Here is a 16,328-nt window from a genome sequence, read left to right on the forward strand (position 1 = left end):
GTGGTTTATAGGAGAGGCTCATAGTCTGACTTAAATATTTTTCTATTTTTTTAGTGCTTTTAGAACAAAGGTATTGCTTTTGTTATTAAAAAAAGGAAAAACACTAAAATAAAAATTAGCCCGTCAGTTTCATGCATGCTAATCGGAAATTATAAAGCATTACAGTTCCTGTGTTGTGCACACAGCAAGGCCCTACATCAGCAGAAGTGAAAAGTCCTGAGTCCCAGTCTTACCTTTGCCACATCTGGTTCACCTCTAAACTCAGTTTTCTCACCTCTACACTCTGAGGCACCTGGGACAGGATCAGAGTTCCCAACCACTATGCCAAGAATGAGTTACGGCTGAGCAGAGTGGCTACTTCGACCCCTGGAACAGCACTGGGGCTCAGTGCCACCAATAGCCTCCTCCTCTTAACCCAATGTGCCTTAAAAATATTATCACTTCCTTAGGGAAAATCTAAGGGTCACTGATCATGAAGGAGAAATAAAGATCTTCTCCCCAAGGAGAGAAGCAAGCACAGACAGAGTCAAGAAATGAGAACGTCAAGGGAGAGAGGGCAGGTAATATTTACTAAGCCACAGGTTCTAAAGTCAAAGGTGAGGGGCGGTGCCTTGGAGCCATGCTGCTCTGGGAGGAGCTTCCCAAAATTACCTGTGCGGGCAGCAGACAAGTAGAAAACCTGACCTCTGTGGGAAGAGGCACTGAGGCCTAGCTAAGTGAAAGCCAGGTAAAATCCTCTCTTCCAGGTGTTCTCAGCCTATCAGCTGCCAACAGCGGACTTTGTCCTTGAAATTCAACTCTGGGGCTAAAGAAATAATCTTCCAGGCATGTCTTGTGTCAACCTGGCTAATCAACAGAACACATTCAATGCTGAGCCTGCCTGTAGTCCTTGCGTCTGCCAATCAAGAGGCTGTGCTGAAGGGCAGGAAGGGGAGGGGGTGAGCTTATCCTGGCATAAATGTCCCCTATCCTAATAGAATCGAATGTCTAAGATAGGCATGTTCCAAAAATCAAACAGCTGTATATATATAGAGAGAGACAAGCACATGGCTGGAAACCTCATCTAGAAGTGATAGAGATATCATGAGAAGGGTCATGGTGACCAGGGGCAAGCTCTGTTCATGTTACAGGGTTGGCCACCCAAGATATTCTAAAGTATAGACATGAAATTCTGGGTTAATGAAAATGGCATACCAATTAGCATCTGGCCCTCAAGCCTATATTGAATCTCAGCTGCTAAGTCTCTTAAGCAGTGGTTCCCAACCCACAGTGGTAGCACTTAGAAGCTTGTTAAAAAATACAAATTCTTGGGCCCCACTTCAGAACTATTGAATTGGAAATAAGCTCTGCAGGTGAGTTTGGGGCACGCTCAAGTCAGAGAACCACTGGTCTAAGGCTCCGGAGAACTCTACAACCTGGAGTTCAGCCCCCCTTATGTTCTTCTCTTATATTGTTTTAAATGAATTTTGAGAGACTGGAACATCACGTCTCAGTTACACTCAATAAGATAAATATCCTCCCACTCCAATTCTATCTTCTGCAGGGCTGCATAGGTTTCTTTTCTACCAACCAAATCTAGTTGTGTTTCTTTGCTGCTTTCAAATGACAATTCCTCAATTGCTAGAGGGTTCAAGCCCTTCAAGATCTGACCTTGACCAATCTTTTCAACCTCACCCCCTAACTCATCTGTGTGTTCCTGCTCATGATGGGTAACCATCTATTGTCTGAGTGAATTCGTGCTAAGGATAAAAACACTGTCTAAGGAACCTTTCCTAACCACATACCTTTTCCTTCAAAAGCAGAGTAGTAACAGACAGGGATAGGGAAGACAGGAAAATAGAATCCAACTACTTACGAAAGAAATTTCTCTGGGTGTCAGGAAACTCTTAAATCTGAAGTTCCATCTCACCCTGCTCTGCCCACCACAAGTGATTCATCTAAGCTGGCTGACTAGGCTGAGCGCAGATCTCCCGAACATGGAGGAATGAGAGTTCATAAACACCCTACACATTTTCACTTCAGAATCCTGGCCCTTGATTTACAGAATCCAAACAGGATCAGCCCCTTAAGAAAGAAATACCCACCAATAGGAAATGGTCGATGTTCAATTCCCAGCAAGTGAAAAGTTGTGGCCTGCAAATCTTTTTCCTCAAACATTTCCAACAAACTTGGAGACCCTAAAAGAGACCTGGAAACCAGGAAATCAGAGTTTATTTACAAATGCTACTTTACTGACAAATTATTTAAATCCAAAAACAAATTCCATCTTCTTACTGTCTAAAATAGGAGGAATCATAATCTGAGACATCTAACTACTTGTGGAGCCTTAATGAGAAAGACCATCACACTTCCTACCCAAATCAAGAGGTGATTCAGGTTACCTACTCCCAAGTTCTACCACACACACCTACCCTCCCCAGCTTCGGACATGAACGGGCATTCTCAGTATTTTACCGAGTACTCCTTTCAGAGAAAGCTGGCAGAGTGGGGGTGGGGTGGGGGACTCATTCGACTCCACAAACATACAAAACCTATCCTAGTTTCTAATGGCTAGAAAGGAGAACATGCAGTAAACAACATATAACGATTCAGGAAAAAATGCTCTTTAAATATTTTAAGTAACTAAGAGGAGATGCTTTGGGCACACTAGTTACAGTGGGAGTATAGAAAGAGCACGTCCTTTGGAATCATACAGACGTAGATTTGGATTTTAAGTAATTTGGGCACTCTGAGTTCCTCATCTGTAGACATCAGAACAACAAATTTGCTCAGATTGTTGTAAGAATTTAATACGATAATCAAGTGAAAATGCCTAGTCTAACACAATGCCTGGAATAGAGTAAGGATCCTCCTAATGATATACCACAAACCTACAATCTACAGATATTTTTAAATCACATATGCTTGATCCCAAGAAATATGCAGAACTGAATTATATCTATTCGATTTCCTTCAGCTAATTAGCTATGTGCTAATCCCCGTTCCAGACCTCCTATTTCCCCATATTCTTTTTCTTTATTCTTCTCAATCAAATTCGACATTCCTCTCAAATTCTGGCACCTTATCCCTAATAGTACCACAGACTTAGAATGTATACCCCTCATATTGGTTCTCCAAACTCTTTACTGCAGCCAAAAGGCTCTGCCTCAACTAGCCTCTACCAATATCTTACACATCCTGAGGCTCCCGATATTCTAACGATGACAACTCTGTGTTCTTCTTTGTCGACATGCCAAGCTCTCTCCTCCCTCAGGGGCTTTGCCTTTGCTGTTACCTCTTTCATCCAGGCACTTCCCTGAAATCTGCACATTCATGGCTTCTTCTCATTCTTGAACTTGTGGCTCTAATGTCATATTCTCAGAGAGGCCTTCTTTAACTTCTCTTTTGAAAATAGCTTTTAAGTTCCTGTTACTCTCTCTCTCTTTTTGACATCACCAATATTTCTTTCATAGCTCATATCACTATCTTTATCTCACTTCTGAGTTCTTTTACTTGTTTACTGACTGCTCTCCCACTATACTTTAAGCTCCGTGACACAAGGACTTCGCTGTCTTAGTGATCTCTACATTCCCGGCATTTAGAACAGTGCCTAGAACGGAATGGATACGCAATACATATGTAATGAATAAATAAATTCAAACAGTTTCTAAACTAGAGAGCTCTAGTTGGACACCCCCTTCTTTCTCCAACTAACTGCTAGCGGTGGAAGATGTGACCTCAGGAAAAGACTATAAATTAAAAAAGAGAAAAGGATGAGGAGCATTAAACTTTAGGGGACCACAAACAGACAGTGGTCCCAGCTGCCCCACTGACAAAACACTAACCACTATCGGGGGCTTGGGAGGACATCATGGGTGTTGCAGTCTCCATGGCTCCCCCCGCCCCCCCCCCATCACCGCCGATCTTCCTTATTGCAGCAAACTACACGGAACTCTGTGGTTTTTTCCTTTAGTTTCTACAGCTTCCTAAGGCTCAACTTCTTCCAGAAAAGCTAAGTAGACATCTGACCTTGGGTGTTTTTCAAGTAAAAAAAAAAAAAAGTCTATATATATCATTGCTTTTGGATCCTACCTGGGTTTACCAAACAGATGTGGGTTTTGAGACTGAAAAAAAAAAACTTTTCTATTATTTCCATTTGATGAAATTTAAATAGAACAAAAATTTCTGGTTGTTCCTTGTTGATTTCTTTTTAACTTGATCCCTGCCACTTCCCTTTGGGCACTTACTCAGAGTTAACAAAACCCACTGCCCTTCTTCCCACCAGTAACCTCACAGCTGCCTCTCCGAGCCCAGTTGAGCAGTAACTCAATCCTGAGCAGCAGTGATGACTCAAAACCAGAGAAACGGGAACCCAGAGAGGACAGTGTTGCCCATTCCATTTCAAAAGCACCAATTTCTCTGGCAGTCTTTCCATTTATGTCTGAACCCAACGGGACGTGTGAATCAGAGGGTTAGAAGGAAGCAAAGAAATTAAGGAACTTTAGTGCTCTCTTTTCTTTCTAGACTCCAAAGCCTCAATTCCCTGAACACAACAGTTGAGTCAGACAAGTCACGAAATGCAAACCAAAGTCACTGCCATTGCCAAGTTCATCTCAGCTGTCCCAGGTATTTTCCTCTGGCACTCAAGCACCACATCTTTTTATAGTTGCCAGGGTCAGTCAGGTTTTTGTTACCTTTCCCTATTCACATCCACTTTGCCAAGTGACAAAGTACATACACACGTGGATCTGACCTTCTTATCCTCAGATCTTTACAAGTGAGTACAAAGCCCCCTGTGTGGTTTGCACACTATGTGGTCTTCACCTCTTTTAATCACTCCTTTGGAACAGAGAGTGGGTCAAAAACTGCTAATAAACTAAATAGTACGAGGATCCTGGCACAACTCCGTGCCAAGAAAACGTGCCTCCAATAAAGAGCGTTGGGCATAGTTTTGGTAACTGTTAAGTATCATTAAGTCTGAGCTTCTCCTGAAGGGCGCCTACAGAAGTAAAACTGAAGAAATAAAACGTTTAGCTCTAAAGCAAAAAAAAAAAAAAGCAAAACACAACACAACAACCTTAAATTATAAACAGCCTCACTCAAAGGGAAAATCTGTGAGGCACCTACTCCCAGAGACTCCCCATTCCGCCCTAGGACCGCCTGGGTTCAACAGGCCCATAAATTGGCACTGTCGATATGACCTTTCCAGGCTATATTTCAACAAGAGATAACAACAAAGCTGAGAGCTTTGGTAGCACTCAAAGGAGATTTGAGGGACTTAAAACACACTGCTAAGTTTGGCAGCAAAAGTTCCTGTTTCTTGTAGATGGAAAAGGAAATCTCTTTATAATTATACTTCTAGATAAGATGCACCGAGCTACTCATGCTAATCATTCTTATTAGGAACAGATCAGAACCTCCTCATCCCAACCTATCACTCCTCTGAGAGTGGGCTGAGTGGTCACTGCTGGGGCAAGTCCCACCTGGGGCTGGGAGTTAAACACCTCTTGAGAAGATAAAGTGCCAAGAGCTTCGTGATGCCACTTACTCTCTTAACCACAACCACTTACCCCTCTCCATACCTCGCTCTCTCTGTCTCCGAGTTTACACTCTCCCTTAGCCCACTTCCCACCTTGCTCTTTTACACCGGGTTCTGCCAGGGCCCTACCCCAGCACCATGTAATATACATTACTCATCGGAGAGAGGCCTTCGATCCGGATGCTCCTTTGGTTCAGCCAGATTCCCCCTCTGGTTTATGTATGTCTTTACCACAGCTAGGTACAAGAGCTATGATCTATGTACTGATTGGGGGACGCTTATTACTGCTCTGCGGATACTAGGTATTTGCGCACGACCTAGAGGAAGGGGACATCACCTCACGTTTCTCAGCAGAACAAACCCGACAGACCAGCCACTCAGAAACAAATTCTGCTTGGCTTACAGTGGAATGATAAATACAACTGTCCACATTACATTCAGCACTAGAAACAAGGTACTGTTCTAAACACTTGACACTTAGGCCTCACCACCCCCATTTTACAGAAGAGGACCTGGGGCATGGACAGGCTATGTAGCTTATCTGAGGTGATATGGCTAGTAAATGGCAGAGCCAGCATTTGAACCCAACACTCTGGCCCCAGAGGCCAGGCTCTAAACAATACTCTTTCATTGGATGGCTCCTCCCCTAACACACAAGTTCGTCTTTGAACACAACTGGCTCTCTCCAAACTCCAAAGGAAGGTCAGTCAGAAAACACTGCCATTTTTCTCCACTGAGAGAAGGAAACAGTGATGGCAGTATTTATTCACAGAGGTGGTCTCAGTCTGTACAGCAGAACAAATAAGTGGCCCACACATCTGTTGACCTAAATTTTCCCAGGGGTTTCAAGTGAAACCCACCTGCTTTCTTACTGACCTGGTGGGCTTTCTAGCTTACTAGGGGCTGGAGCCTCCTTGCAAGGTGTTACAGCCAAGCCCTATGCATCTAAGAACAAGCAGGCACTCTCTAAATTATGAGAACCAAGTAGAAATGCTTTCTAGAATCCAGGTAACAAGGGTTAAAAAAAAAAAAAGTTACTCAAATATTTTTGAAGCATAAACTTTATACATTGGCCAACTTGGGAAAATAAAATGTATAAAATATTATACTTAATTTCATAGAACTTCAGGGAACCTAGCTGGAAAAACAAGTCAGAATGTCAATGAAAACACTCCAACCTCCCACTTTCTAGAAGTGGAAACTGAATCCTAGAGAAGCCGAGTCACTTCCCCAGGGTCACCCAGCAAGTCATTGACAGAGCCAGCACTAAAGCTCAGATCTGCTGACTACCTGGCTGGGACTCTTTCTACAGCTGTATGCAGGCAGAGAAATTCATAGGCGGGAGAGATCTCACAACAGCAGCTAACATTTACTGAGAGCATTTGTGCCAGGAACTAAGCTAAGTGCTTTATATAAATTAACTCATTTAACCCTTACAACAAACCTCTGAGATGGGTAACACTACTCCCAGTTTACAGAAGACACTAAGGTTTACAGAGGTTAATTTTCCAGTGGTCCACAGATAGTAAGAGCAAGAGCCAGACTACAAAACTCCAAAGCTGGCTGCAAAACCTATGCTCTAAGCTGGGTCTTGAAGGATACACAGACAGAACTCATGGAAGTGGAGGAAGGAGTGCTGGGAGAGCCTGTGTCCAGAGCACTAAAAAATAGTTTGTAAAAGGCCTCCAATACCTAGGCTGGCCTGCAGGAAAGGGGCAGGCAAGAGGCAGCTCTAAGTCTCTCCTGACTGACTGTGAAGGGTGAGCATCCTACAGGTAGGTAAAGCTGAGCCTGTGACACTGGGTGGAGAACGACGACCTCAGAGGTTCTTCTGGGATCTTCATGGAAAAATGAATAAAACGCAAACCAGAAACTCCTACTTTCCCTAGTATACTAACCCCAACATCATTAAAGAGAAGCCAGTCTTACGCCCTACGTCGATAATAATAAAGAGAAGCACTGAGTATTTACTATGTGCCAGGAGCTGGGCTGGGAGCTTTACATCGTATCCTCGCCAAACTCAAACAAGCTAAGTACTATTATTATATCCATTTTACAGATGCCTCACAGAGAACTGAGACTCAGAGAGATTCAATAACTTGCCCAGGGTCACGCAGCTAATAAACAGTAATGTCAGGTTCTAAATGTAGGCTTATGAGATGCCTGAGCTCCAGCCCTTAATCACTGTACGACTCCGAATATAAAATACTCACATTAAGTGCAAATGGTTCCATCAGAGCTGCTCTAAGGCAACGTCATACACTCACTGAGTATCTAATTGTCACTGACAGTTGAACAAACACTTGACGGGTTGACATGTTTAAAAGCAATCTATAAAACTCAGTTATCAGAACTCCGTAAAGGAGCCTGTGTTCAAGGCACAAGTGAGCACAGTGAAATTCAGCTCCTCCAACAAAGCAAGAGTTCTAAAACCTAGCTGACTTTATAGTTTTCTTTCCAATTTTCCCATTTCTCCTTTCCCATCCCGCCCCTCCCCCAGACACCCCATTCTTTGACACTCTCAGAGATGTTTCAACACAGGCCCAGGACCCTCACTCTCTTCACATTTCCAGTCCTTTAGTTGGCTCTTTTCCATCATTCAAACAATGCTTTAAATCAGTGTCTAAGAGTTGGACCCTCCTCCTTTTTCCCAGCCCAAAGCATGAGATGACCATTAACCCTACCATCAAAACCCATAGGCATATGTTTCTTCGCTCTTAATCACACAGACAGAGGCTCACACTGAGGAGTAAAACACTACAACACTGAATACGGCGAATATGGGATAAGTCCCACACTTGATACTTTTTTAGATCCTGCCCAGGTCTGGCCCAGATCCTCTCTCACTGACTAAATGGGTGAACAGACAGAGGGAACATATGGGCACTAGAGATGCTGCCAACCGCAAGAGCAAATGAACAGAGGTATTAACCTCAAGGCCAGCAACCCCCACCCTCCTCTGCCCTCCAGAGGCTTGTTAGGGTCTACACAGCAACATTGTCTCCTTGAGTCCCCTGGGGGCGGGCCAGCCTTCTGCTGATGGTGAAGGCCTCCCAGGTCCATCCAGGTACCCCCTCCTATTTATGCCCCCTGCCGCCCCTGAGAACTACCTTCTCCCCAGTCCTCTTGCCCAGGGACTCTCTCTTGTTTCCTTCTAGTAGTGTTCCTACTGCTTCCAATCTTGACTCCCATAACCTTCTATTTATCTCATTTTTCCCGAACAGTCCTTTCTTCACTGTGTTGCTTCCTATTAGTCAATCTCCAGCACACATACAAACCCCTGCCATGACAAGTCACACCGAAGAGTCTGGGTCTTTGAAAACCTGAGTTGGGATCATAACAGACCCTTAGTAACAGAACAGGTCAACTTTGGTTAAGAAGTTTGCATACCCTAATTGCATATAATTCACCCTTTATAGGGAAAGTACAATCAACATTCAGTTAGTTTTTAGATGAGAAGAACATTGTGATAATTTCAACAGCCCCTCAACAGTGTATCAGAGCCAAAAAAAATAAGAGAAGGGATCTTAGGAAAAATCCTTCAATAACATAGTCCAAAGTCATTTAACATTTTCCTCTCCCCTTAACACACACACACGAGTTTTCTAGGGCCTATGGTGAGAAGCAGAGACCCCAGGATTTGTCTATCAAACAATATTATATGGCATGTTCCCCTAAGACAGATGTGGCCAACATTTCCCCCACCTACCCACTGACACAGATGCCCAGAGTCCCCCTCCCTGCCCCCAGAAGAAGGCACTCACTAATTCACGTTTTCCCACGGGCTTTAAAAAGAAATCCCTGCAGACCATGCCAGATGGTCATTTTTTCTTTCATGCCCTCCTGGCCCCTTCTCCACTTTCCATGGTTCCTCTCACTCAAAGAACTCAATTATCTGCCAACAGATTTCCCCTCCCCCTCCCCCCAGCCTGCCCTACGCATCTCTCCTCCCCAGCCAGTGTAGAGCACAGAAGGGAGGCCAAGCCAGGGAGCTCTGCCCGGCTGCTGCCTGGCCTCCTGCAGGCTCGGATACATGCTCCCTTTGCTTGGCTGCCTCAGAAAACTCGCTTGGGCCCAACGTTAGAAACCAGGCAGCCCTTAGGTAAAGGCTAGAAAAACAAAAGGAAGACATGTTCTTCAGTTTCGCGGCCCCACTGGCCTGTAGGGAAGTGCTTTGGAAGGCCCAGGACTCAAATCAAGCGACCTCTCTCAGGTGCCGGGCAGACCTCCCGAAATAGTTCTTAGAATCAGGTGAGGTGGAGAATGGAGCACGGTACGGTCTCTTTGAGTTCCAGGCCAGCAGTATGGCCATGATCTGGAGTCAGGGGCGGGGAGGTGGAGGTGGTGGGGCCGGGGGGGGGGGGGGACAACTCCAAACTGTACACTCAAGCCCTTCATTCCAGAGACACCAGCAGAGCCAGGAAAAGTGAAGATGCTCTTGGCCTATCCTCCAAGGTATTTCAAAGTTTCGACTTCCTTGGGTAACAGATCATTCTAATTTTAGAGAGAGGGAGCCCACGGGGAGAGTGTGCAGGAAGGGGAGTAGAGGAAGGGGGAGAGAGGGAGTGAGAACAGGAATGTTACTCTTTAATCCTTAAGGAACATGGAGAGATCCAATTTGTGACTCAGCTTGGGAAGCTGGATGGACAAAGAGTATGGAACAGCTGCAGCCCCGAGCTAAACTGTGGACAACTTCTTCAGGCCTTAGACGTAGAAGCTGCTGTGACACGATTCACCTGGAAAAAGGGCTCTGTTATTGTTTAACCTGCCTATGCTGGGTCTTTCCAGGGGCTTTTTCCCAGACACCACTCCAGGGCATGGCTGGCAGGTTTACTCCTCTCTGACAACAAAAGCCGAGGCCCCAGGTGTTCCCACCTAGTGCACGGTAAACCCTGTGGATTCCCTGAGGACACATCTGGGATGCCCTTGCCGGTAAACCCTGTGGATTCCCTGAGGACACATCTGGGATGCCCTTGCCGGAGTCTCCCTTCCCCTGCGATTCTGTTCCTTGGCACAGTCCCTCAGCATATCAGGTATCTCTGCCCTTGGAATTCCCACTTCCTTGTTTCTTTCTTTCTTGTTTGCCTCTAAGCTGCAGCCGCACAAGTTCCTGAAAGAGCTGCCCAGCCCCCAAGGAGGCTTTCAGAGCAATAACTCTTCCTGCCAGTTAGAGCCCTGCCTTTCAAATCCCAAACAGAGGAGAAAGGCCTCTGCCCTCTCAAAAGTTTCCCCAGCGGAACCTAGCAGGATGAGAGAACAAGCCCTGGCAAGAAGCACCCTCCCTCCCAGCTACTAAAATTTATGACATTATAACTTCCAGGTAGCTGTGGGACACCGGAACGGCAAAGAGTCTCCAGGAACCCCATTCCTCTTCACATGAGTCGGGCGACAAAGGCGGCTCCATCTCTGAGGGATCATTCATGAGGCTCAAAGTCTACAGAGAAAAACCACGTTCACTAAACTTCCCAACCCAAAGAAAGCACCGGTTTTTCCCTTTAACATCTTGAAAAAATCTTTCAAGGTTTTTCTCATTTTTTATTTGTAAAGGCAAAAAAAAAAAAAAAGAGGGCATTTTATAAATGGGGAAACCAGAACAGAGAGACACAGTGACTTTCCAGAAGAGAGTTTAGGCCATCCTTCCAAGTTTCGATTCATCTTACATTATATAGAACTTAACTTGTTTAAAACTACTTCCATGGAAGTCGTTTAATTCGCTCCTCCCAACCTTGTTCCTCGCTCCACCTCTTGTGAAGGAGTTTTATCATTATCTCTACCCCACAGCTAATAAAGCTGAAGATCATATAAGTTAAGGGACTTGACCGTGGCCACCTTGAGAACTCAAGTCTCCTAACCCCAAATCCATTATTCCTTCTCCAACACCAAAAGAAAGAACATCTGCTGGCCTCTTCCCACATGTGGAGGTGACAGAATTAGAGGAGCCCCAACCACATCCATGTAAGTGGAAGGGAACTAAGACCCCAGGTCTGCGCTGCCCACCCAAGGGCCCACTAACTCAGAGAGGCCTCCTCCTCCCTCCCTCCAACTTTAATCCCAACCAACAGTGCTATGCCATATCCTGCACCTCCCCCCCCCCACCCCCACCCCAGTAAAACAGAGGTTTCAACCAAGCAAAAGTGTTGTAAAAGGAATCCTCATTTCAGAAGTGGCCCATCTGTGGTCCAGGACTGCTGTGTTCACCCTCATGGACCCTCAGGCCACAACATTCATGCATGCATGTACACATTCAGGGAGCTGAAATTGGGGCTGGCCAGTGCTTTCACTGGCAAGCTGACCCGAAGTTAATCAGAAGGCCCCCTCATTGTTTGCCAGAATACAAAAGGCATTCTGTTCAGAAAGTTCAAGAAGAAAAACTGAAGAGCCAGGACAGCAGCTGTTCCTTCATCCCGTAGAGAAACCAAAGTTGCCTGAGGTTCAGGAGTAAGTTTAAGAAATAACATGGCTGAAGCAGAAGCACATCTCCTGATGGGTCCACTGTGGGGAGTGACCACTGTATTAATCCTCCTAGTAAGGCAACTGACAACCTAGCCACCCCATCACCTATGAAAGTGCCTTTCTGAAAGGGCCTCCTCTCCCTAGACCACACTGAGCTCACTATATACCACTCTGCTAGGGCAGGACAAGTTTTACTAAGACACAGGACAGAATAGGAGTACACAGTAAGCAAACTGCATGCCCTGAGATCTGCTTAAAATATTAACCCAAGGGCTCTATTGGCACAACCCCAGCACCTCACGTCTGCTCAGGCAGCCTAGCGCTTAACAGCTGCCTCTGAGAACTCACTCTGAGATATCTGGATAAGAAACCTCTTTGCATGGCTCCCAACTCCAAGATCTATCCCTCCCCTGCCCCCGCCACCTAGACCCCACATAACTTTAAGGAAAGCCTGTGATGGACCTTACTAATGAGGGAGGACAGCTTGCTTCTTACCAAGCAATCTTGGAGAGAGAGAGACAGACAGACAGACAAGCACAAACACACACACCAACCCCAGTTCAGAGATCCCTAAGACAGTCCCCTCTGTCCTAATAACTGTTCCAGAAAGACTTGGAACTCACCACAGACTCCTCGCTGAGTTAATCAGCTTTTTTTTTTTTTTTTTATTACAGGTCAGACATAGCAGCACCAAGAGACAAAACAGATAGTGTTCACGAGAACAAACCAAGCCTCTCAAAAGACACTGGATTTCCATGTAAGAACGACAAATACAACGCCAGAGCGATGATAACTTGTTTCTCCTATATAAAAGACTCTTCCTATAAAATATCCTAAGACTTTGTTCTAAATAAAAAAAAAAAAAAAAAGATGATTTTTAGAGTGAAGTCGAAACACTTCAGGTTCAGCAAGAATGAAATCAGCTACATTCGCAAAGTCAAGAAAATTGGCTGTTTCCCTCTTCCTTAAGCTAATAGAATCCAACTGTTGGAGCATGACATCACTGCTGAGCCCCAAACCCTGAGCAGAGAGTACAGACACTCGCCTGCCTCCCACAGAACAGCCCAAGACTACAGTCAGGAAAGGAGAAAAAACAGCCCAAGCCCGGAGCTGACCTTACCTGAAAGTCCCGGTGCTTTCCTGCCCACTCCATTCTCGGCAGTTTGGCTCACACCACAGTCTGTGAGGGAGCCCAGGGCCCCCAAATCCACTCGCTTAAGCTCTGATACCTGCTGTGAGCTTCTCACAGCTCCTTCCTCTGACCTTTCGTGGTGCTCCTTCCAGCCAAATGAGCAGAGCGCTGCTAGCCGGCCAGGCCAGTTGTCATGGAGACCCTGTTCTCGCCAGCACTAGCTTTGCTCTCTCGCTTGCGCGCTCTCCTCCCCCTTCCTCCCTCCTCCCTTCCTCCCTCTTGCCCGCGCTCTCTCTTTCTCACCACCTCCCCCCCCAACTCAGTTCTGGGAGGCTTCCCTAAGACAGCACTGTCTTTTGATCAGCTCGGGTTTTTTGCACGCATTCCACTCCTCCTACCTCCCTTCCAGTCAAACAAGGGCTCTGGGCTGCTCCTGGGAACTTGCTTGAACAGCTCAGAGGGGAGAATGGAGAAGACAGTAAGTGGACTTGTTTCCCTCCCCTCCAGTGTCTCAGTGTCTCATTTTTTATAACTTGAAAGAATCCTGGCCAGGGGGAGGGAGCTAGCTGGAGCACTTGGAGGGGAAGCAAGCCCTTCCTCTGGGTCCTGGAGCGCGGGTAGGAGGACCCAGATGCATTGCCTTGACTTGTTTGTGCACTTGGGATTTTCCGGGCAGCAGCTGAGGCGGAAATGCATTCATATCCCAGGAGTTCACCTAGACTGGCCTCTCTGCTTACCTTGCTGCCTGCCCAGGTCTTGACGATGGCCTTAACCAGTGCAGGGACCCATGGTACTAGTGCTGGTGTCCAAGCAGTCTCTCATCTTCCTGCCAAAGGAGAGGAAAGACACTAGGTCAGGACCAGCAAGAGTCCTGGGCAAGTCCAGAGTCATTGCCCAAGCAACAAATATGATACAAATACAGCTTCATCTCTCCACCCTGTTATGAACCTGCAGCTAAAGCCCAGGCTTTCTGTGAGCTGCTCTCACAGACAGTAATAATATTACTCCCACTCCAGAGCTAGCACAGTGCCTGGGACATAGCAGGCCCTCTGAGTTTAATCCTCCCTCTCCCACCCTGTGTACATCTCTGCTTTGTAACATTCCTTTACAGGTGCTACTTTGTTTGAGTCTCAAAACTTTTTGAAAGTCACTGGACAGATATTATTGTCAGTATTATATAGATGGGAGAATTGAGGCCCAGAGAGATCAAATGTGTAGTTCACAATTATGAAGCTAGTTTCACAGTCAGAGAACAAAGAATAGAGACTAGTCTACTGCCCCCTAATCCAGTGTACTTTCCACTAAAGCACACTGCCATCTGATCTTCAAAATAACAACTTTTTTTGATAACCAGTTATGAAATATAAGGCTGGGTTCCCAGGAGAATGTGAGAATATTTCTGAGTCATGGTGAAGTAGGCCTGAATGCCATCCTTTTGGCGTGAAGACTCTATAACAGCATCTATGAGATATGGAAGTATTGGTGCACCAATCAGAGAAAAAAAGTCCTGCTCTATAGCTATAAATTATTTTACACTTTTCCAAAATCCTCTCACAAATCTTGGCTTATCTGATTAAAGCAGTAGGCCCAAAAGTTAGGGTTGGTATCATACTAATTTTAAAAATTCTTTAAAAAAAATCTAAAAGGGAAGTCAAATGACTTGCCCCGGGTCACAAAACCAGAAAATAACAGATCTAGAAAATAGTACCCGCACTTTCTGGCTCTCTTCCACATATAGTCAGCAGAGTAGTTGTAGGAGCACCAGGCAAAGCACGAATCAGATGACCTTGGCAGTGACTGGTTCCACCATTAGCCACGTGCCCTTGGGCAAGTCTTCTAACCTCTAGTTTCGACCTATAAAACCTATGGCAATTGATAGAGCTGGGGTGAGCATAAAAAGACACAATGTATGTGAAAGCATTCTCCTTAAATCAGGTACTGTACTAAGAACTTCTTTCGCTTCAGCTGCTCTTCACCACAAACAAAAACCTAGGATGGTATAGAATGATCCCTTGTGCTCCAACACAGCACAAAACGATCAAAACATGATTTGAATTGACTTGGGTTTAAAAAGTGAATATATGGAGCTAAAGTAGGAAAAGGGTTACATAGGAAATGACAGGATAGCACGAGTCCTAGGCGGTGGACACTAAGGCTCAGAGAAGGAATCAGAGCTTGCAAGGGAGCACGCCCACTCGCATACTGAAATGCCCAACCTGTTCGAGTACCAGCTCTGGGGTCCCTCACAGGTCCTAGTGTCTGCGAAGGAAGACAGGATGGAACATCAAATCGCTAAGCTGCTCTTTCTTCCCACTTCCGAAAGGCAGCCCTCTGCTCTTCTCCTGACTCTCAAAACACATATTCCACTTGCCCAGTCTCCGTACTGAGAAAGCGGAGGTGACGCTCATCCATTTCTAAAATAGTATTCACAGTTTTAATATTATCACCAAGATTTATTGAGCATATGTCAGGCATTCTTCCAAGAAGTATAAGGGGTCAGAGGCCAGGGCCACATACTTAAGCTGACGGAAGTCAGTCTCTAAAGCAATCTAAACTTCAAAAAGCCCTCCAGGCCAGACGCAGAATGCAGAGCATGCTCCCCCTAGTGGAAGGCTGGAGTTATAGAGGTTCCTTGGGCCCTGTACATAGTGGAGAGATATACAGGAAGGGCCCTATTTTGTGAGTGCTGCTACTGTGTCTGAGCTCCTTGAGCCGGGAAAAGGCAGAGGATAGCTGAATCCCTCTGCTGCGAGGCTGGATTCAGATCAAACCAACCTGACCTATCCAGAAGGATAGCGCTTTTAGTCTTACGTTGTCTAGTATCTGTTGGGAAACTCACAAGCATACCGGGCCAGAAACCTTGCATCTCCCTATCTCTATCTTCCCGCAACTGATCCATTTGCCAATTCCAAATACTTCTACTCCCAAAATATATCTTTTATCTGTCCACTTTTCTGCAACTCCATTGCCACCCCAGTGCCTCCCCTTAATTATTGCAAAAACATCCTAACTGCCCCAGCTTCTACTCTTGACCTCACAATTCCATTTTCTATGGAGCTGTCTGGATCACCTTTTATACCAGGTCATGCCATTTCCTGCTTAACACACTTCAATGGCTACCCACTGTACTTAGGGTAAAATCTAAATTCTTACCAGGACCTATGAGGCCCAGCATAATCCTTCTCCAGCCTCCTCTAAGTGTGTTTTCTGCCCTCCCACTCTCTG

At 45.6% G+C, this 16,328-nt stretch overlaps 1 protein-coding gene across 11 annotated transcripts in view; it reads right to left on the reverse strand.

Moving 5' to 3' along the window:
- Positions 1 to 16,328, reverse strand: part of DENND2B (DENN domain containing 2B) — a 155,189-nt gene that overhangs the window by 84,175 nt on the left and 54,686 nt on the right. For 4 of the 11 annotated variants that reach the window (XM_016147381.2, XM_036221597.1, XM_036221603.1 and 1 more), the window contains one exon: positions 13,841 to 13,929. The exons of 2 other annotated variants lie outside the window; for them this stretch is intronic. The gene's annotated coding sequence lies outside the window, so the exon portion shown is untranslated. Of the gene's footprint in view, positions 1 to 2,084; positions 2,189 to 13,091; positions 13,817 to 13,840; positions 13,930 to 16,328 lie in introns of those variants that run through there. 5 more of the 11 variants (XM_036221599.1, XM_016147383.2, XM_016147380.2 and 2 more) reach the window with 5 other exon arrangements.

Source organism: Rousettus aegyptiacus, unplaced genomic scaffold, assembly GCF_014176215.1.
Source record: "Rousettus aegyptiacus isolate mRouAeg1 unplaced genomic scaffold, mRouAeg1.p scaffold_m13_p_5, whole genome shotgun sequence".
Classification (NCBI taxonomy): Eukaryota; Metazoa; Chordata; class Mammalia; order Chiroptera; family Pteropodidae; genus Rousettus; species Rousettus aegyptiacus.